The 22,047-nt window shown below is 48.3% G+C and overlaps 1 protein-coding gene across 3 annotated transcripts in view; it reads right to left on the bottom strand.

Annotated features, from left to right (window-relative positions):
* The window catches only part of TEX2 (testis expressed 2), a 664,178-nt gene that overhangs the window by 189,789 nt on the left and 452,342 nt on the right, over nucleotides 1–22,047 (bottom strand). The gene's annotated exons all lie outside the window — the stretch shown is intronic.

The following is a 22,047-nucleotide window of genomic DNA, read 5'->3' as shown; positions in this document are numbered from 1 at the left end:
TGTGCTTTATCTTCATATACGTTATTGATTGCTAGTGTTGTCACCAGGAGGAAAAGGAAGGAGGCCCAAAGTATCTTGCATCACATGCTAGGGCCTGGCATTTTAGAAAAGACACATTTCCTTATAATATTCGGAAGCACTCTACAATATCCCCAAAACACAGTGATTTTGCTGATAAAACTCATTTTTCATTAATTTAACTCAATGGCACTGAGAGCAAGTGTTGGGGTGTGGGATGCATCATTTTGTGCACCTAATAACATTTGTTACCTCGGTGTTCAGTAATTGTTTGGTACTATGAATAGCGCATATGCTGCAAGTTAAGCGCTTCAAATTGGAACATAACATTAACACGCAGATGGTAGTGATTTCTGCATCAAAACCGGCTTGTCTCATATTGATCGGGCCTACCCCCCCTTAAATATTTGAGTTTTTGACCTGCCAACACGTAGTTGGGGAAAACTGAAAAGATGCAGACTTTTTTTTTTGTGTAAATTTGTTTATTGGCATTTGAATAAAGAGACATAACATACATTCAAACATAGAATATCCAATGCAATGTGAACGAAGCATATCCATTTTTCCTTCAAACATCTCAAAACACAAAGCAATGAGCAGGTCAGGGGAAAAAAAAAAGTACAAAGACAATCGGATGGTATGGCCACAGGTTATTGGACAGTGAATATACATGTAGCTGTAAAGCAAGCATTGGCAACAGGTGAGGCGGTAACTCAGAGATAACAGTAAATGGTAATTAGGGACAATGTATACAGCTGTACGATTAGGAACACAGGAGCGTCATTTGGAAGTCACCTTACCATACAAAGCAACATGTGGTCAGCGAGGTATCTCAGCACATTTAGACAGGAAAGTCCGGTCCATCCAACATCACATGGACAAACCAGGGATTCTCAAGCATCCTCCTCTGCGTTTTCATGGTGGGGGGAGTGCGACCGAGACCTGGACCATTGCAGAAAGGGCTCCCAAATATCTCTAGGCCTGGAGGCCGTGGGCATCAACTCCCAAAATGTTCCCAGTTGTGTGTGACCATAGCTCACGTCCGCCAGCCATGCCCGGAACGTGGGTACTCTACGTCTACCCCATTTTATAGCGACTTGTCTTCGGGCAGATAAGAGCAGAAGGGCATGAAGTTTTCGCTTCTGTGGTACAGTGTTCTTAACCAGGCCCAGTAGACCCAGGTGTGGCACCCTTTCGTCGTTTCTACCAATGATTTGATTAATTGCAATAAATACATCCCACCAGAACTTTTCGAGCTCCGGGCAGTTCCATGCCATTTCGAGAAATGTAGCTGGTTCAAAGCCGCACCCCCAACATATAGCGTCCTCCCTCAGTCTCATTCGGTGCAGACTAATAGGTGTTCTATAATATCTGTGTAAGAATTTTAAATGAATGAGGCGCAATTTATAATTGGGGGAAAGGTCTAAGAGTTGCCTGCAGCAGAAGGTCCATTGCTCCTCATCTAGCAGGGGATCCAAGTCAGCATTCTAAAACCCCAGGGATCGTGGTGTGACTATTGGGGCCTGGTCCTGCATGGACATATATAGTCTAGTCACCAACTTTCTTGGTGAGGCCCTCGTAAGTAAGGTCTGTAAGGCTTGGAGTGTGGGGGGAGCCTCCGGGAAATCATCTCCGAGAGATTGACAAGGCGATCGGAGTTTGTGGTATGTAAATATCTCCATAAAAGGGACCTCTTTCTCGTCTATACCAGAGGGGGGGGGGACGAAACGAGCCATCTGGGTATAAATCTGCAAACGTTAGTAGCTGGGTGCCATCAAGTACAGGAACCCCTCCCCCCACTTCCAAGCATGCTAACATTGGATTGTGTCAAAGGTGAATTGCGGGAGCGTACAGGAGAGGGAGGTGTACCCGTCTCTGAAGTGCCCTCCAGTTCCATCTCAGCGTGTCTGCGGTGTCTACATCCGCACCAGGCCGAGGCGCTTCCTTGAATAATGCAACCGTTAAGGGCAAATGTGCCACTGCATCCAACTCTACCGCCACATGTGGTTGGTAGGGATTTTGGTGTATCCAGAAATGCAAGAATTGGGCTTGTGCACATAGTGCATAAAGCTGCATATGCGGTGCCCCTAGTCCTCCCTGGCGTAGCGGCAAAGTTAGGAGATTGTATGAAACACGTGCCTGGCCACCCGCCCAAATGAGAGAGAGTAAATGGGTGCGGATACATCTAAAAAAAAATGGTGTAAGCGGAATTGGTATGTTCACAAATAAATATAAAAATTTTCAGAAGTATGACCATCTTTGCCAACGCCACCCTACCGGCAATCGACAGTGGAAGTTTAGACCATATCGCCACCTTTCCTTCAAGCCACGCGGTGGCTCTACCAAAGTTCATGGACCAAATGTCCTGTAGGCTGCGACACAGCCACACACCCAAATATTTTACTGCATCTGCTTCCCAACGCAACGAGTATTCTGAAGTTACCTCTGGTGTTCCATCTGTGGGCGGGAATATGACTGATTTCTTCCAGTTTATCGAGATCCCCGATAGCCCCCCGAATTTGATAAATTCTCGCAACACTGGGTCTAGATTCTCGGAGGGGTTCGAGATATATAATGTAACATCGTCAGCATACATAGAAATCAACAAGCTACGAGAGCTAAAGCCTATTCCCCTGGCGGTGTGGTGCTGACGAATGCGAGCCGCAAGAGGCTCCATGGCAATGGCAAAGAGGAGTGGCGACAATGAACAACCCTGTCAAGTGCCACGCAAGATCGGAAATGTACCGGATATCAACCCATTAATCCGCACTCTGGCCAGTGGTGCAGTGTACAGCAGTTTTATGCGCTGTATAAACAAAGGGCTAAATCCCATACGTGTCATAATTCGGGACATATAGGGCCATTCAAGGGAATCGAATGCCTTCGTGGCATCTATAAAAATGGCAGCAGCTTTTACAGAGGGATGTAAATAGTGTAAGACTGAAAATATTGTGCTGAGGTTGTGGGACGTCGAGCGGCCAGGTATAAACCCAGACTGGTCCGGGAGGGCCACAATTGGCAGAAGTGGTTGGAGGCGGTTAGCCAGCAATTTCGCATACATTTTTACATCCACGTTGATGAGCCACAGTGGACGGTACAAGTCTAATTCTGCTTCATCCTTGTCTGGTTTAAGCATTGCCATAATTAGCGCCTCTCGCATGGAGGCTGGGAGAATTTCGGTTTCTAGGGCTTCCTCAAACACAGCATGGAGGCGTGGAGCCAGTTCGTCAGTGTATGTCTTATAAAACGCAGTTGTAAGACCGTCAGGCCCTGGGGCTTTATTAAGGGGAAGACTCTTTATAACTAATTTGATGTCTTCAACGGTGTAGGAGAGGTCCATGTATTTGCGATGTGCGTTACTGAACCACACAAGTGCAATCGAATCAAGGAAGGCCTGCATATCGTCTGTACATTCAGTCTGTGTGGCCGTGTAGAGGTGAGAATAAAAATTGCGGAATTCACTAAGAACCTTCTCCTGGCCTACCACAGTATTTCCCTCCGGGGTATTAATTGTGTGTATGTAAGAGGGGGACGTCGACTTCCGGATCATAGTGGCCAGTGTGCGTCCCGGTCTATCCCCCTCACGGTAGCACCTAGCCTCAGCATGTTTACCTAAAAATGTCTGTTCGCGTTGTGCTTCCTCCACAAAATCCAACAGTTTCAATTCCGACGCCACTTGGGGACTACTGTCCGTGCAGAATCACTTCTCAAGGTCTCTGATCTGCGTCTCTATGCCCGTCATGGTGCCTCTGATTGCCTTGAACACCCCAGCCTGTCTAGATATGCATTTACCCCTGATCACCACCTTGAAGGCATCCCACAAAGTGGCAACTGTGGAGACCGAACCAGCATTCAATTTGAAGTAGTCAGTGATATCAGATCAAATGCTTTCCTTAAATGCCTCGTCTAACAGGGCATGTTGCGGGATCCTCCAATTGAACGCCCTAGGCGGCAGATCAGGGATGGCAATTGTCAGCAAACAGGGGGCATGGTCCGATAGGGATCGGGCAAGGTGTCGGATCTCAACAGTCCAGGCAGCTACATCATGGGATACCAGACAATAATCAAGCCTGGACCAAGCAGCATGATAGTTGGAAACACATGTCCCCTCCCGCAGATCTGGGTGGCGGAGCCGCCAAATATCAATCAGCTGCCCCTCATCAATGAGGCCATGAAGGGCCTGAGTCGCAGCAGGGTGCAGTGGCCTAGAAGCTCCCTTCCTATCCAGTGTATCCTGTAGTACCACGTTGAAGTCCCCACCCCAAATAACGGTAGTGCAATCTATGGAAGCTAGCTTAGCCCAAATCTCTCGAAAAAACTCTGGGGAATCAATATTCGGTCCATACAGGGCCACCAAGACAACAGGCTTCCCACCCAGGATGCCCTGTAGTATAACACATCTGCCTTCAGGATCAAGGTTAACTTCACACTCCCTCCAAGCAAGGCCTCTGCGGAGAAGTATAGCCACCCCACGTGCATAGTTAGAATATATGGCAGTGTGCATCTGACTACCTATTGTGTTTCAGACGCGGTGAAGGTGTGGTATTGAGGTGGGTTTCTTGTAAAAAGCATATATCTATGTGATGTCTCATTAAATAAGTGTGTATTAGGCGCGCCTTTCCACCATCATTCATCCCCCGTATGTTCCAGGTAAGGATTTTACACAAAGTAGAATTAGTCCCTATTTGTGCGTCTGGGTCATCTCATGGTAGCACATCCCCTTTATGCAGATATGCCCTCCATATACCTGTGGAAAAATAAACAACCCTGACAGCTCAAACACCCAACCGGACCCCACAACCCCTACCTCCCCCCCACAAGCCTCAACCCCCCAATTAGGTTGTGACATATCCCCCCAAAGCCACTTAAAAGGTGGGAACAATTGAACAGTGGGAACAACCCCTCGGAGGCGTGGGAGCACATGCATACACCCCCGTTCGCACAGGGTGGCTGAGACTATAAGAAAACTCGACAGCAAGGTCACAAGGTGGTCAGATTAGCAAATAATGCAATGCACAATAATAGTATAGGTAAATAAGTGATAGACCAACTTTCGGAGCACCAATACAGGAGCATCGCTATAGCACATATAACATACTTTCAGACATCAAATGGAGAACCTTTAAATATTACCACAGTTCAGAGATTGCAGCACACCATGGAGGCATTAGGGTCAATCATTGTCACTGAGGTGGTCATGAGTCCCGGTTTTCTCGTTTCCGGACGCCTTTTTCTTAGGGCCACAAATGTGTTTAGCGAATTTGAAAGCCGATTTGGCGTCTGTGAAAAAAATGCGCAGATCCGTCATGAGAGACATTCAATTTGGCAGGGTAGGGTAGAGTAACGCATAAGGGATTTCAGCTTCCATCAACAGCCGCTTGGTTGGTAGGAACTCCCACCTTGCTGCCTGCACCGTCGGCGTAAAGTCAGGGTAAAAGGAGACGGTGTTACCTTTATGCGTGATGCGACCCTTGCCAATTTTAGCACCATGTCTCGATCTTGATAGTTTAGGAGTTTAGCCAGTATTGGCCGAGGTGTACCACCCACCGGCGGCTTCGGGCCCAGGGCTCTGAATGCGCGCTCCACCACAAATACGGGGGACAGGTGAGGATCAAAGAGCTCATGGAAGAGATCCGTCACGAACACCTCCATCTTCGTGATGGCTGTTGTCTCTGGAATGCCTGTAATTCGGACGTTACTGCGTCGAGAACGCGCTTCTAGGTCGTCCGACTTCGCACGTATGACTTCCAGCACCTTTTCCATACTTAGGAGTTGTTCTCTAGCTTCCCGTTGGAATTCGTGTTGTTCAGTATGGCGATTCTCAAGGCAGTCTAGTCGCGTTTTATGGGTGGCAACTTGAGTTTTGACGGAGTCAAGTTGGGACGTCAGGGTGTCCAACTTTGCATCTATGTTCCGCAAACTGTTGTGCATTTCCAGCATTAATGATTTAAGGTCTTCTCCTTGGCTGTCGCCAACCTCTTCGCCTCCCGCGGCCCCCAGGGCTTCCTGGTCTTGGTCCACCTGCTTTACAGGGCCTTTATTTTCAAACGTGATTTTGGATTGGCGGGTATCAGCTTTGCCCAGGATTCCCCCATGGGCCGGTGCGACCCCCACTGTGCAATGCAGGGCTTGGTAGGGTGCAAGCAGGGCATGCAAATTCCAGCTCCTTCAAGTAACCAGGGTCTGGCCCCACCTGTGTTTAGCAGGATTCAACCGGGCTTTGTCTCACTCAATGGGAATTTGCAGACAAGTCACTGAACCCACGCATTACCAAATATTGTCCCAAAAGTTACAGCATCCGCCACCTGTAGTATAGCGGGGTCAGCAGTGATTGTACCCCACATGCTTCAGGCAGCTGACTCACCTCACTTGGTGCAGGCCTCCATACCAGTAAACAAGAATTGCCCCTTGGTACGGCCAGTGTACGGAGCACATGCACAGTGGGATCGGGAGGAGGCAGCACGCAGGGCCGGGGCTCGGGGACGGGGCGGGTGTAGCCGTATGTCGGGCAGTCTAACACCTCAGTGCACATGTATTGCCAGATTGGTAGCTCCGTGTACTCCTCGCCGGCGGCCGGTACACCTTCCGCCCAGCCCCTGGCCCCGTACCTCCCGCGCTCCCGTCGGAGGCTCCGCACGGGGCTCCCAGGGCACCACGGGCATCAGGAGCACCCGGGGGTCCGCAAAAGGTGCTCCGTCCGGCAGATCGCAGGCAGCAGGCGCAAGGGTGAGTTGGGGCAGCACAGCGTCTATATCAGGGGCAGGGAGCGTGAGTATGTTGTAGCCCCCACCTTGCTCCCGTGGCAGGATCGCATTCGAGTAACGCGGTTACGGCCCCAATCACTCCACAAAATGGCGCAGCGCAGGGCCGGAGGTTTTCAGTGCATCGCAGGCCCAGGTAAGCGCCGCCCGGACGGCTGATAGCTTGATATCACTGAGGGGCCATCACATAGTCGTGGAGGTCTCGTCAGTATTGTTAGGGCTTACTCAGTTCGTTGCGATCTTCTCTTGCGAGCGCAGTGGGCCTGCACAGCCCCGGGCTAGAGTACAGGGGTCGCCCAGGGAGGTCTGCCTCAGTCACGGCCACAGCAATGCGCCAGTCTCGGTCCCCGCCCTCGATCTCGCTAGGGCGATATAATGAGCACCGCGATCCTCGAAACTCGGTCTGTGGGTGCAGCTCGGGGTCCGGTAAACAATGTGCAGAAGAGGTGACCCTGCAGTCTCATTCTTAGCAGGATTAGTGAAGGATTTCTTGCTCAGTCGGAGGAGCTCGCTTAGGTAGCGGCCATTACGCTGCCTGGCTAGCCACGCCCCCCTCCCCCCCCCCCGAAAAGATGCGGACTTAATCGCACCAGGTAGTTTCAGAGGGCGGTACACATCACAGTTCATAATCCTGACCCCAGTGCAATAAAGGATGTGTGCAAAAATAGGATTTTCAGGCCCAGATTTAATCAGAGCCTGTGTTTCATATGCTACCTAGTTTACACAAGAATCATCAATGATCTGCCCTACTTGAAAAAACTCACAAACTACTGAGGTTCCTAAGTCCACAGTTGAGATCTCTCAAGACTTTAAAAAAAAAGGTTCTGCACAGAGCACAATCTTGAATAGGAAATCATATAAAGAGGCTGTACCCACTATAAAAGATCTCTCCAAACAACTACATTGGCATTAGGTCAAAAAAGAACCACAACACACAAAAAAAGAAACATAAAAAACAAATCAAACAAACATCCTACTGTTTATTTTAAGCTTTTCTAATTCAAGTGTCATCAAGTCTGATGATTCAGCGATCATAATCAGCTTTGTGTTCGGAGGGGATGTGGCTGACGTGACCCCATGCACGTTGCCAGAGCGCTTCCTGGTCACTGAGCTCCGCCCCTAGGTTATGGCCGCTCGCACGCTGGAGGAAGCCGATGAGCGCTGAGCTGAACGCTGAATGCTCGCGGTAGATTGTATCTCTCCAACCCGGGGGCTGGTTCCCGAGCTTTCCTAGAAGCCTCCGACCGACACCCATCTACCCCTCCGCTTGTCCGGGCACCCGCCCGCGTTTCCCGGAATCCAAGGTCCGGGGTCTGGCCATGGTTCACTGAGTGCCGGGCACTTGGGGCTGGGTCAAGGCGTTGAGACTGAATCGAGCTTGAGCCGAGTTGGGCTGAAAACTGAGCAGGACGGAGCGAGAGCGAGGAACGGAACGAAGAGAGCAAGTGAGTCTGTCCTCGGGGGTTATCTTACACAGTTTCTGCATTCAGTCTCCTCCCCCCCAATAACAAAAAAAAAAAAAAGCAGAGACTGTGCCACTTTGCGCCTCGCGCTCAACTTCGACTGGGGACGCAGATGCGATCGAGTTCTTCCTGACTCGCTTCTGCTTTTGCTCTATCTCTGCCCTGACCCCACCTTATCTTACCTTACCTTCACCCCGCCTGTGCCTCAATGGTGTGATTGTCTTCGGTCCTGCTGGTGATTGTCGGGTGGCTGGTGACTGTCAGGCTGCGTGAAGCAACGGGCGGCGCCCCAGGTTCCTCGACGCTAAGTGGACACCTAGTCCTCACTCCGGAGCTCTTGCCTGTTTGTTTTGTGGATATAGTAGAGCAGCTGAGACGACACCCCTTGCCCTACTGTCTCACTGAGGGGGCCAGGGTGGTCCTAAATCACTAAATCACTGGGATGACAGCAAAAGCGAGGGGTAAACAGGCCAAGGCGGAGATAGCAAGAGAGCTGCTAAAGACTGGCGCATCACCAACGGTACCAGTACCTCTGCTTGTGTCTAAAGGAGCAAAAAAAGAGAGAAGAAACACGCAACAAAGAAACGCTCTACAAAATAAAGCTATGGCATTGGCAGAAAAAATAGACAAAATACCTCAATTAAATGCCTGGAAGAGGGTGATAAGATGGAAGAAGATGAAGACGCAGAGACTCTATCTGAATTATCAGCAGAGTTGAGTATGTTCGCTGTTGGGGACGAGTGTGAGGGAGATGGGGAGGATAAAGCGGACAAAATAGGGAAAGCCACGAGTAGGGGAATAAGAAAACCAATCGAGTGCTAAACAATACCATCTTTTCTCCAAACCATTGGCCCTACAGGGGCGACTCACGAGTACCCCCCAGACTAATCGGGAGGAGCTGAAGGGGTCAAAGGAGCAGGATGAACACATAGAAGATGGGGTTGGGATAAATTCACAAGTACTACAGCCACAGCCAGTGGCAGTGGCAGCGTCAAACGTCAATGTACATCCCCTGGCTCCCCAAACTGAGCCGCCACAGCCCCAGGCCCTGATTCAGTCTACACCTCAACCTCACCCTCAGCTGAATCCAGATGAGCTCGCGGAATCTGCTGAACAGGTGAAAGTTGCAACCGGATATATCCCCCCTTCTCTAATCACATCGTCCCCAAAAGACCTGTCAGGTCTAAGTCTACAAAAAATCCAAGAAGAGCTCTATGTACCCTGTCTAAAACATCGGTCCCAAAAGAAAGCTCGGAACAGGAAATGCTGATAATTATCCTTCAGGAAATAAGGGATCTCAAAATCACTCAAGCGCATGAAATATCGCAACTCCACAGTAGGCTTACAAAGATGGAGGAAAATTTCGGCAACCTGCCTAGAAGGGTAACAGAGGCAGTAGCTCGGGTTTCAACTCTGGAGGATACTCTCACCACTATGCAAAAAGACCTCCATGCAGCAAATAAAGATAAATATCCAATGGAGGCGAAACTACAGGATTTAGAAAACTATAACAGGCGGTCCAATCTACGACTAGTAGGCGTCCCTGAAGGATTGGAGGGCACAGACATGGTAAAATGGTCTGAGTCACTCCTAAAAAAGGCTATACCCGAACTTCAAGTCGACCTAACGATTACAAGAGCGCATAGAGTGCCTGCACACAGGCCTACTAACCTCAAATACCTGCGAACTATACTAATGAATTTTTCTGACTACAGGGTTAAAGAGAAAATCTTGAATATGGCATTTTCAAGAAGAACTTTTAACACTGATGAAGTATAAAAAATGTCAGGATTTTCTCGGACATGTCAGCGGCATCGGCTCATAGACGCAACAACTTTGTTAAAATGATTGACTCTTTTAAGGCTAGAGGCGCTCAATCAATGATTGTTCAACAGTCTAAGCTAAAGGTGATAGCCAAAGGATTTTTTTTTATATTCACAGACACTCAAGAAGCACAGTCATTCCGGGAGGGCCTTATTATATAAGCTGGCTTGAGATATCTAAAGGGCGGTAGAAAATCCAGGGAAATCCACGACACTACGTATAGATTTTGTGATTTAGGGGGCGGCTGCAAGATGACTCAGGAAGCGCACACGGATGCAACAAGATGGCATCCAGAAAGAAGAAAAGAAAACAGAAGGGGACGGAAGTGGGACACTGGGGGTGTCCGTTCCCTCCAAGGGGGGTAGGGAGGGGGATGGTGAAGGGGGTGGTGCAGGGGGAAAAAAGAGTTCATAGCGAAAATTTTATGTTGGTAGTATGTTGCATAATACCTGTATGGGAGAAGTTATTAGGCATCAGGTTCACTTTTTGCACTTTAAGGCACTTATAGCACTTTGTAACGTATGTTGGATGTCTTAATCAATCTAATATTCAGGATACCTTCGCACCTTAATGCAGTTTTGCACAGTCAGATGCTTGAAGCTGATGCTATTTGCACATTGATGCTGATTTTGTACATTTGTGTATTTTCCACTAATGGAAGGTATATTTCCTGAAATAATGCTGGATTTTCATGCTATTTCTACTCTAACGCTGATTTTGCACACTCTGTTGCTTCCCTTTTTAGATCTAAGGTTTGCGTATTTTCCACTTAGCAAATTATTGCATTTTTATGCTATCTGCACTTTAATGCTGACTTTGTACAAATGTTGCTGCTTCTCTTTTTTGGATCTAATGTTTGCACATTTGGCACATGGAAGGATGCTTGAATTTTACGCCACTTGCACTTTAACGTTGACTTTGCACATATTGCTGCTGCTTTCTCTTGATATAATGTTTGCGCATTTTGCACATAGAAAACCTATATTCTGGAAGGATGCTTTGAGTTCCATCCGGATGACTGCGTATCTTATACATCTAGCTAGGATTTGTCTAAGGGAACCTCTTTTTCAATGTTTGTTTCCCAGAAGTATTTATTTTGGACGAAAGTTTGAATATTAATGAGTAATAAGCTGACTTTTTTGTCTTTTAATGCAAATGGGTTGAAAATGTTTGCAAGAAAAATGATATAGAATGCTGGTTAAAGAATCTCTGCCCAGATGTAATTTTTATACAAGAAACTCACCATAGAGTCCTAGCAGACTCCGATACATTTTTAAAGAGTTGGGCAGGCTACAGTTTCTCGTCAGTATCTGGGCTGGCGCAGAGGGGTGTAAGCATCCTTATAGGAAAATACGTGAGGTTTTTAATTGAAGATTAGTAGACAGAGGTCGGCTTCTTCCTCTCCAACTGTGAACATGACATGACAATTGTGTTGGATGACTTGGAGCTTCAGGGCTCATGTGGAGATGAGGGATTGTGGAGAAGTGTGGCCCAGGGGTGAGAGGCAGCAGACCCGGAAGCTGAGATCGGTCCTGGACCAGGGTTCAATTCCCCGCCTCGGCGGGTCTTGGGCTAAAAAATTCCACGGACTCGATAATTCTCGCCCCGGTGCCTCCTCGACTCACGGGTTCACACTCTGCGACTCTGGGCAATAGCTTGCTTAATCTCCACAACGGCCCCTCGCGCCGGGATGCCTGACTTTCACCTTGTGGATACCCTGCTATCTCACAGGGGAATACCAGGAAGGGTTCCCTAAGCAAGCGCCGGGAAACCCACTGCGGGTAGCTGTGCGCTATATAAGCTCAACTACATTTACATTTACAAGTGCATATTGGTTGCACACGAAAGATGCGTATTACTTTTATGTTAAATTAAAAAAAAAAGTAAAAACATCTTTGGCTGTTATAAGAACTTTACCATTATTTCAAATGTTCATATGGTATGGACCTACTCCTTAGTGGCCACAAGATTCTTTACACAGTAAAGTATGTCTTGCCACGAGTAGGATATGTTATTCCAGGCAGATAATTGCAGGAAAAGCTTGGAGGAATATTTACAATAACAGGTTTACAGAAATAATTGATCCTTGTCTTGCATGCCTACAGTGGATTAAGAATTATAGCAACTGGCATAGATTTTCAAATCGTGATGAGAGTGTGGGGAAAGAGGGCGAGCTGGATATCCTATAGGAGATCCCACTTGTTTTGCAAAAGCTTTATACATTCATACTATACAAGAGATGCAAGAAGTCCTTCGCAAGGTTTCAAAAAGATCCATTGTGCTACGCCAGTAATTTATTTTATTTATTTATTTGCAACACTTATAGAGCGCGAACGAAGGCCCTTGGGCATCTCGGCGCTAGGATATATGCCATATTCAGCCATCGAGGGGAAGGAGGAGATCACTGATTAAAAAGCCAGGTCTTGAGTTGTTTTCGGAAAGACCAAAGAGACGGGCTAATTTTGATGGCATGTGGCAGGGTGTTCCAGAGTTTTGGTGCGGACACGAGGAATCTTCTGTCACCCCATGACACAAGTTTGGTACGAGGTACCACTAACTCGTGTAGATTGGAGGATCGTAACGATCTGGAGGGGCGATAGGGAGTAAGATTTTGGATAAGAAAGGCTGGTCCCTGGTTATGCAAGGCTTTGTAGACTATACAGAGGGTCTTAAATTTTATTCTGTTCCTAATGGAAAGCCAGTGGAGTTCTCTGATGGTTCCTGACAATGAATGAAATTTGGGGACACCTCCCAAAAGCCTGGCAGCTGCATTTTGGATAACTTGCATTTTGTTGAGAACTCTTTCTTGTGTGTTCAGAAATAGTGCATTGCAGTAATCCAAGGTGGACAGTACCAGGGACGTTATCAGAGTTTTACCTGCTGTAGCCGGAAGGAAGGGGAGAATTTTTTTTATAAGTCGTAACTTGTGAAAAGCAGAGGAGGCAATCTGATTAGCATGCGGGAGAAAAGTGAGCAGGTCATCGAACATGACTCCCAGATTCCTCACCCTGCTCACGGGTGCAGGAGGGGGGCCCAATGACAGCGGCCACCAGCGGGAGGACCATTCCGGGGTCAAATTTCCGAAGATAACTACTTCGGACTAGTCAGAATTCAATTTCAGGCAATTGGAGGCCATTCAGTTCCCTATGGCTTGCATGCCCAGATTGAATTAATCTGCTATTTTTTTGCCGTCGTTCCTGATGGCAAGGACCAGCTGGGTATCGTCAGCGTAAGATGTGAGGCTCATCCCGTGGGCTCGGATGACATTGGCGAGGTCCGACACATATATATTGAAAAGTGTCGGACTCAGGGATGAGCCTTGGGGTACTTCACATGGCAGCGACAGGGTGGAAGACTGGAATGATACCATAGTAACCACCTGGGTCCTTTCTGCCAGAAAGGAGGCCAGGAGTATCTTGGCCTTTTGTTGAACACCCATGTTTTCGACACGGTCGATCAAGATGGTGTGATCGACCGTGTCGAAAGCTGCTGACAGGTCTAACAGTATAAGAACTGCTGTTCCCCCAGCGTCCCGGATAGATCTAATATCCTCCGCAGCTTTGATCAGGGCCGTCTCTGTCCCATGATATTGACGAAAGCCGAACTGGGAGTCATCAAGCAGGTGGTGTTCCTCTATAAAGGCTGAAAGTTGGAAATTCAGTGCCAGTAATAAGTTGCCGGACAGCTTCCAGCTCCAGTCAGCTCTCCTGATCAACGGGAGCCCAAGACAGCATTATAAAGGAGTGAATCAGATGGGCACCAGCCTCCTAAAGGGCCACAACAATCGATTGGGGAGGGATTGCAATGCAAATTCATTACATGCACAAAATCAAGTGAGAAAGGATCACTTGTCAGGACAAGTGATCCTTTCTTACTTGATTTTGTGAATTTGAAACTAAGGAAGCTAAATGGATCCCATCTTCCTTCTCCCTCCACATTTGATCCTCTGATTCATTACATGCACCATCTGCAATCTCTCACATGAGTCGAGCCTGTTGTAGCTAATTGAAATGTAAGGTGCACAACACACTGATTAGAAAGACAGAGAAGCCTTGTGCTTCCTGCAGATGCCTTTTTCTATTGGTTCCAGAGTGGTTCTGCCTATCAGGCTAAAGAGGTAAACAAAAGACCCTCAGAACCACCCAAACAAACATCAGTTCAAGGGTTTCAGCCATTTTTAGTCCGTGGTAAAGTCTAGTCCTCTGCCAGCAGCATGACTGGTGAGGATTCCAAACTAACCTGGAGTGAAGGCTAGCATGCACAAGGCAGCCATTTACTTTACCCTAGTACCACAATGTTGCCTAATCACTAAAGAAAGGCAATCAAAGTTAGGGTCAAATCTGAATGCACTTCATCCACGGCAAAGAAAATGCAGATTTGCAGCCAGGATATTCTTCACCACTGACATACCAAAGAATGTTCTTTCTGCTGAGTTAATGGACGTTCTAAACCACAAATAAGCCATAAGCCAGCTTTTAGAGCATCCTGCATTTTTAAAGTTGTACACACACAACTGTAATGCTTTTGGTCTCTGGATGGTTTATGAAGTTTATCCAAACAGAGTTACCTAGCTTCCTTTTACAGATATAGCAGCAATATAAGACTTCACTTCTGCAATTACCCGAGGCTGGGGTTCCATCATTACGCTTTTAGGACTGCACTGTATTTAATTACCTTCATTACTCATTACCAGTCTTTTGTAAAAAAAAAAAAAATAATAAATATTTGATGGCCTCATCATTTGCTTACAGAACTTAGGGCCAGATGTAGGTGAAATAGATTTACCGATTTTAAATTACCGAATTTTACCGATTCGGTAATTAAAAATCGGTAAATCTATGGGGTCGACATGTAGGTATTCCAGATGTGCTGGAATATCGAATCGGATGATTTCGGTATTTACCGATTCGGTAAATACTGAATCGGTAATGCCCATGCATTCCTATGGGCTTTGAAGCCCATAGGAATGAATGGGCATTACCGATTTGGTATTTACCGAATCGGTAAATACCGATTTTCACAAGGGTGCAGGGGGTGTCACTTTGACACCCTCTGGCACCCCCAAAACAGGCTCGGGTGCCATGTGGCAGGCATACATGCCCTAAGGGCAGGTCTGCCTGTCACATGGCATAGGTGTGCATGCACACATGTGCATACACACCGGAATCGGTATTTTACCATCAAATTGGATTTGATGGTAAAATACCGATTCGGTAAGGCTCCTGGGACTCTGAAGAGTCCCACCTACATATGGGTGGCGCAGATTCGGTAAATTTACCGATTTTTTATTTTCGGTAAAATAAAGCCCCCTACATGCCAATCACCTATTTACCGATCGGTAACGGCCGAAAATACAGATTTTCGGCCGTTACCGACCGACCTACATCGGGCCCTAAGACTCTTAATGGCTTAAAGTAGTTACTTTCTACCCATATTAAACTCATCTGTGAATAACCTTGTGGGTACTTGGCGGATCAAGCCGTGTACGCAGTCATCCTCTGTGAACATGACTCTTTAGTAAATGCTACCAATGAGGTATTCAAATGGCTTTTGTTCTTTTTGGAAGGCAATCTGACGAGAGAGAATGAATGGATGAAGGTTGGACCTTGTGTCTCAGCAAAGTTTAGTAACTCAGGGCGTATCCCTGTCTCTGCCCATTTTAATGCATACTACAAAGGTTTCATTTTATAGTGGAACTCCTTCAAGTTAAGGTTTTCCTTTTACATCGACGAAATTAGGAGCACACCAATGAACTTAATATCGGTATTTTTGCTCAAGAAAAATGAAACCCACGTGGAAGGAGCGTGGCATGAGTAGGAAGACACAAGTTTGTTTCTTGAGTGTTTACCCGGGGCGAGGGGGGTGGGGAGGGGAAGTCACTTTGTTTTTATGCAGCATGCTTTTGGGCGAAACCTGCAACAAGTGTGCAGAATGGGCGAGCGGCCCGCCTGCCCTGTAGGTCGGCCTGGCCCTGTGGTGGGTAGAGGAAGACGATTGACAGATATGGTAGAATGTATCCGCATGGCAACGTGGAATGTGTGAGGCCTGAATATCTATGTAAAGCACTGTAGAGTGAAAGCCTATTTGCGCAGAATGAGGGTACACATTGCAACGCTGCACGAAACGCACCTCATCGAGAGGGAGGCGCAGAAACTGCTGAAAAAGTGCAGGGGACAGCTTTTTACCTCAACTTATTCTTGCTATGTTGGGGGGGTTCCGTGCGGGTGGCTCCACCGGTCCCCTTTCAGATCCGGGCTACAAGGCAGAGACATCCAAGGATGTTTTGTTTTGGTACACAGTACACTAGTTGGAGCAGAAGTGTGTTTAATTAATGTGTATGCACTCATTGTTGATGACCGAGAATTTCTTGGTATGCTGGAAAGGAAACTGCTCCTGTATGTAGGGGTCCCATTGACATGTGTGGGCGGCTTCAATTGTGTGCTGGATGGGCTATTAGACAGATATCCCCAGGCAAGGAACCAAACCCAATATGGCAGCTGGACTCAAGGGGACTATGGAGCAAATGGATTGTATGGATATCTGGAGGGAGCTCCACCAGGGTGCCTCAGAATGCTCTTGTTTCACTCCAGCACATGAAGCCCACCGTAGCCTCAACAGGTTTCTGATAACAGAGGACTGCACGCCTTTGGTGCTGGAGGTACAAGATCAGGTTTGATTTCTAACGGATCATGCGCCACTGATAATAGAGTATGTGTTGAGGGAGCAGTGCCCGGTGGGTGCCATAGGCGACTACGATCCTCTGTTTCGGTAAGAGAAGCGAGAGGGGCAGTCAGGCTTCTTTGCGAACAACTGCGTATGGACGTTGCTCAAGGTAGAGAGTGGAGCGCCCTGAAGGCAGTGATATGGGGTGAATGCATGTCATGTGTGGGGGGTAGTAGGAAACAACTGGAACAAGACCTACAGAAGCAGGAACAGGTATAGACTTGGTTGCAGTGGTAGGCTGGTACTACACAGAGGGCGGGTGTGGACCTCTTGCAGGCCAGCGTGAGATGGAGGAACTATGGGACTGGCTGGATTGTTAAATGAGGAGCAGATAGAGGCTGCACAGGGAGGGGAATAAGTCAGGGTGCATGTTGGCATGGTTGCGTAGAAGGAAAAGACCCTCCGATAATGCTGTCTTTACTCCACCCAGACAGTACCTTGGTGAGGTGTCAGGCTGGGATAAACTCCCTGCTATGAGATCACATGGTAGGTGATGTGTGAGGTCCCAGCCACGGGGTCCCTGGTGGAGGATGAGGCCGTACTAAATCAGGTTGCGATTCCCAGGCAGCCTGCTGCACTGAGGGAGGAACTTGAGAGGGAGATACGGTTGAAGAGGTAATAAAGCCATAGGTGATATGGCCGGTATTAAGTGCAAGGGCGGTCTCTCGATGGAGTACTACCAGACCTACTCTGGCCCGGTGGCCTCTACGTTGTTAGAGACATTCCATGAGGCGCAACAGAGCGGTGTGCTGCCCCCATCTATGAGGGATCGTTAGGATCCCAGAGCCCAATAGAGAAGCAAGAGATGCAGTGTCCTACAGACCGCTGTCGATGCTTGGAGTGGGCACAAAAAGATTCTCCAAACTAGAGGCCGCGTGGGTTTAACAGGTGGTGCTGCATCTGGTGGATGGGGATCAATGCGGATTTATCTATGGTGCCTCATACATGTGCTGTACTCGCTTCAAGACAGAAATGGAGGCCACCCTTGTGGCGCTGGACATTGCAAAAGCTTTCAATACCCTGGGCTGAATGCTTCTTTGGGAGGTGCTGCGAAGTATGGGACTGGGACCGAACTTCCTGTCCGAACTGGGTGAGTATTATACGCTGAGCCCACTGTGAGAGTGCGAACAGGGAACGTGGTGTCTGGGTCGATCCACGTCAGAAGGAGGACGAGGCAGGGCTGCCCTCTATCACCAATGCTTTTCTGGCTGGCGATGGAGCCACTGGCGATACTCTTCAGGCAGGACCTTAGTGATTGGGGCATACGAGTGGGCCCTCCCACACACATTGTATCTATATAAACGGATGCTACGCTTGTTTATTTGAACTGTCTGGAGCACTCAGTGCCGATACTACTGGGCATATTAGAGGACTTTGGACGGTCCTCTGCACTATATATCAATAAGACAAAGATGATTCTCTTTCCCCTTGGGCACATTGCGGGCCACCTGGCGGAGGAGCTTTCCTGGACAGAGTTTCCATTGGAGTTGGTGAAATTCCAATATCTGGTTATGCATGTTGCACATAAGCCGAGCCTCCAATACGACCTGAACATGGGCCGCGTTGCCCTCTGGTCTGCGGGGAAGGGTGACATTTTGGAATACGCTGCCACTCTTGGTGATGGGCAGGGTAGCCCTAGGTAAGATGGTCCTCCTACCCCAATGTCTTTACGTTTTGCAGAAATCTATATGCAAAATCTCATGGTCCACGTTCACAGTATTGCACAGCCGGCTAGTGTCACTAGTGTAGGCGGGTAAGAGGAGTAGTGTTAAACTCGAACTCTTAAAATTAGATCCTGCCGAGGGCAAATGTGGCCTCCCTGACTTGCTGCTAAACTACCTGGCCGGTCAATTACAATAAGGGACGTTGTGGTGCTCGGAGGAGGAGAATGGGGAAACACGTTTCTGGCTGGGCTGGAGGAGGTCGTTGACCTCTCCAAACACTTTATGAGTGGCGAAAGGGAGCCACAGGACTGCCCATATGTGGTGAGAGAGGTGGCAAAGGCTTGGAAACTAGCAGTGAAATGTGTTGAGGACACCCCCAAATGCTCGTCTGCTACCAGTCTGGTGATTGCTGCCCTTTTAAAGGATACAATCAACAATGGATATGTCGCAGTGAACGGGGGTAGCAGTCATCGAATGGGACACCTCTACCTCAATTACTCCTTTAATACAATGACCAAGGCATCACAGTGAACGGGGGTAGCAGTCATCGAATGGGACACCTCTACCTCAATTACTCCTTTAATACAATGACCAAGGCATCACAGTGAACGGGGGTAGCAGTCATCGAATGGGACACCTCTACCTCAATTACTCCTTTAATACAATGACCAAGGCATACTTGGAGAGGGAGTGGGGCAGTTCCTGTAGTATGCCAAACTCTTCTGCATGGTGTTCAAGATAAGGAGGGACTTCTCAAGAGAATCTGAGGAGTCGTTAACGTTTCCTGGAACCAGTAGGGGACTTATGTCTCGCCTCTGTACAGCACTAAAGGGGGATAGGCACACTGCTAAGACATCCGTTTCTAGCAGCTGGAACGGTGATTTAGATGCAAAACGTACGGACTAGGAGTCAAAAGGCGCATGTACCCGGCGCCCGTTTTAAGTTAACACAATTCTTTTACCTACACCGTGCGTATCTTCCATCACAACAATTAAATAGGATCTTCCCTGGATGATCGGGAAACAGTTCTAGATGCGATGGGCGTTGGCCCACTTCCTGCACATGACGTGGGAGTGCCCCAGGTTGTTTGATTACTGGGATACAGTGGTGCAAGACATTGTGTGGATAAAACACACCTGGGTGGAGTTGACTGTTCGACACTGCCTACTAGACCTCTGCCCAGCTTCTACGGAGGGGAAAAGATGAACCCCAGGTTTGTCCTGTTGGGACTGGTTCTGGCTCGGGGATGTAGAGCTATACACTGGGCCAATACTGAGCTGCTGTATTTATATAAATGGCTAGGAGACCTGAGAGAATAGCAGTGACAGAAGAATGCAGTTTGAAAAAGGCGCAAACGGACAAACATGCAGAGCGAGACCTGACTATATGGGGAAAGATGCTGGAACAACTGGTGGAAGGGGTGCATGAAGAGGGAGGGTTCAAGTGCGGGAGCCTCTGCGCGATGAATAGCTCGTAGTGGCACAGCCATAAATGATGAGTGATACCGGGGGAGTCTAGGTGCATGAATGCAGTCAGTGTGAGTGATGGAAAGACTGGGAATGACGGGCCTGGGCTCAGTCTACAATTGTTATCGATATGATGGAACAGATTCCACCCCTCACCCCTCTACCCCAGGCGCTGGAGGGAGAGAAGTTCCCCACAGGCATGGAATAAAATAATGTTGAAGATTACAATGCTACAATGTTGAAGACTTACCTGTTATTGTTATGTTTTTTGGGGGAAAACACGAAAGAAACAAATCTAAAAAAAATAAAAATGATAGGTTGAATATTCTGGACTCGCTGTTCTGGAGGATAGTCCCGAAATTGCACTGTGTCTAGAATGGGCCGATGAAAGGGAGCGTCTTGGAGGGAGTTGGTGTGACTTTGGCATGTTGATTGTGAATGCAGTAGGTTTGCCATAGTCTGGAGGTGGGAGATGACTGCCTGGGATGAGCCCGCCTTCAACAGCCAATCATCAAAGAAGGGAAAGAATGGAACCCCGAACCTGCGCAAATGTGGTGCAACCACCACCATCACTTTCGCAAACACCCAAGGGCACTGGTGAGACCCAAGGAGAGCATGGAGAGCTGAAAATGCTCTTGGCCCACCATGAACTGCAGGTAGCACCTGTGGGCTGGCATGACCGGATGTGGAAACATGCGTCCTGAAAGTCCAAAACACCATCCAGTCTCCAGGGTCCAAGGCAGACAGGACCTGAGCTAAGGGGACCATTTTGAACTGCTCCTTTTTCAAGAAGCAGTTGATAAGGTGAAACTAAACTAACATCTGGCTGGTGGTACCACATGATCTGTGGGAGCCGCGTCGAGGGCCATGAAGGGGCTGGTAACCCTGTTGCCTTGGTGACTGGGCAGGAAAGGATGCAGTTGGTAGCCCCTACAGTGGTCAGGGAAGGGGCGAAAGGCAGACTGGGGTTGGCAAAGGGTCATGAATAGGCCCAAAGACCAGGCTATAGCTCTGCTATCCTTAAAGAGCTTCAGCAGTGAGTCTGCCTTCTCACCAAAGTGGCAAAGGCCATCAGTGAGCATGTCCATGAGCAAAGCTTGGACATTTCCCAATAAGCCAGTAGTTCTCAGCCAGGCATGGCACCTCAGGGCTACGGACGATGAAATCACTCTACCCGGCAATTCGGTTGCTTCAAGTCCATGTTTTATGGTGAACTTTGCCTCATCTCATCCATTAGCAATTGCTTGAGAGAGTATGGCTCAGGCCACCTCCGAGCCCATGGGCAGCACCAGTGGACCTGAATTCCACATAGTGTGCTGGTATCAGCCTGAAAGGTATGTGGTGTTCAACAACCGCAGTGCTAGATTGACAGAAGAGGAAATCTCTTACCAAATGTTTCCAGCCTTTTTGATTCCTTAACCGGTGGAGATGGTATGGGAAGCTCCTGGATTTATCCTGGAATGAAGGCTTGAACCACCAAGCTCTCTTGGGTGGGGTGCTGGGTGAGGAAACGGGTCCCCAGGAGCAAGGCGATGGTGACGGACCATTATCCTGTACACAGGAGCCCCAAGGCGGACATCTGTAAGGGCTTCTTTGAATCGCAAGAAAGGTTGAGAAAGGGTGACTCAAGGCTGAAGCATCTCTATGTTCAGCTTGACTGCCACTAAAGGTCAAAGACATCAGTTGAACTCTCCAAAACCATTCCGAAAGAGGAACTCTTCTCCATAGCCATGGTAGGGGGAGAGTCCAATCCAGTGTCTGGTGAGTTTTCCAAACCACTGGCATCCACCAGTTTCTGTACCAGTTGTCCTCTGTGTCATTAAGGGGATGATGGGAACCATGAGGGTCCTCTGATCCCTCTCAATTGTCACCCTCTCCAGGCCAGTCAAAAGAAAAAGGCAATGGGTCTGTCACGGTGGGCACAGTACTGGTCAGTGTCGAGTGAATACCATCCGGCTTCATGTCGGAGTAGGGTATAACAATGGGGTCAGGCCGCAGCAGGGCGTCAGGTGTGCCAGGAGAGACAGCAATGGAGTGGGCGCTGCGGAAGGTCGCAGTCTTGCAGTTGGCGAAACTCCTGACCCAGAACAGGATCCAAGAGGCCCAACTGGCAGAATCAGTAGGGGTC

This window comes from Lissotriton helveticus, chromosome 7 (assembly GCF_964261635.1).
Source record: "Lissotriton helveticus chromosome 7, aLisHel1.1, whole genome shotgun sequence".
NCBI lineage: Eukaryota > Metazoa > Chordata > Amphibia > Caudata > Salamandridae > Lissotriton > Lissotriton helveticus.
The sequence above is the reverse complement of the archived record's forward strand: the minus strand, read 5'-3'. Positions and strand labels throughout refer to the sequence as shown.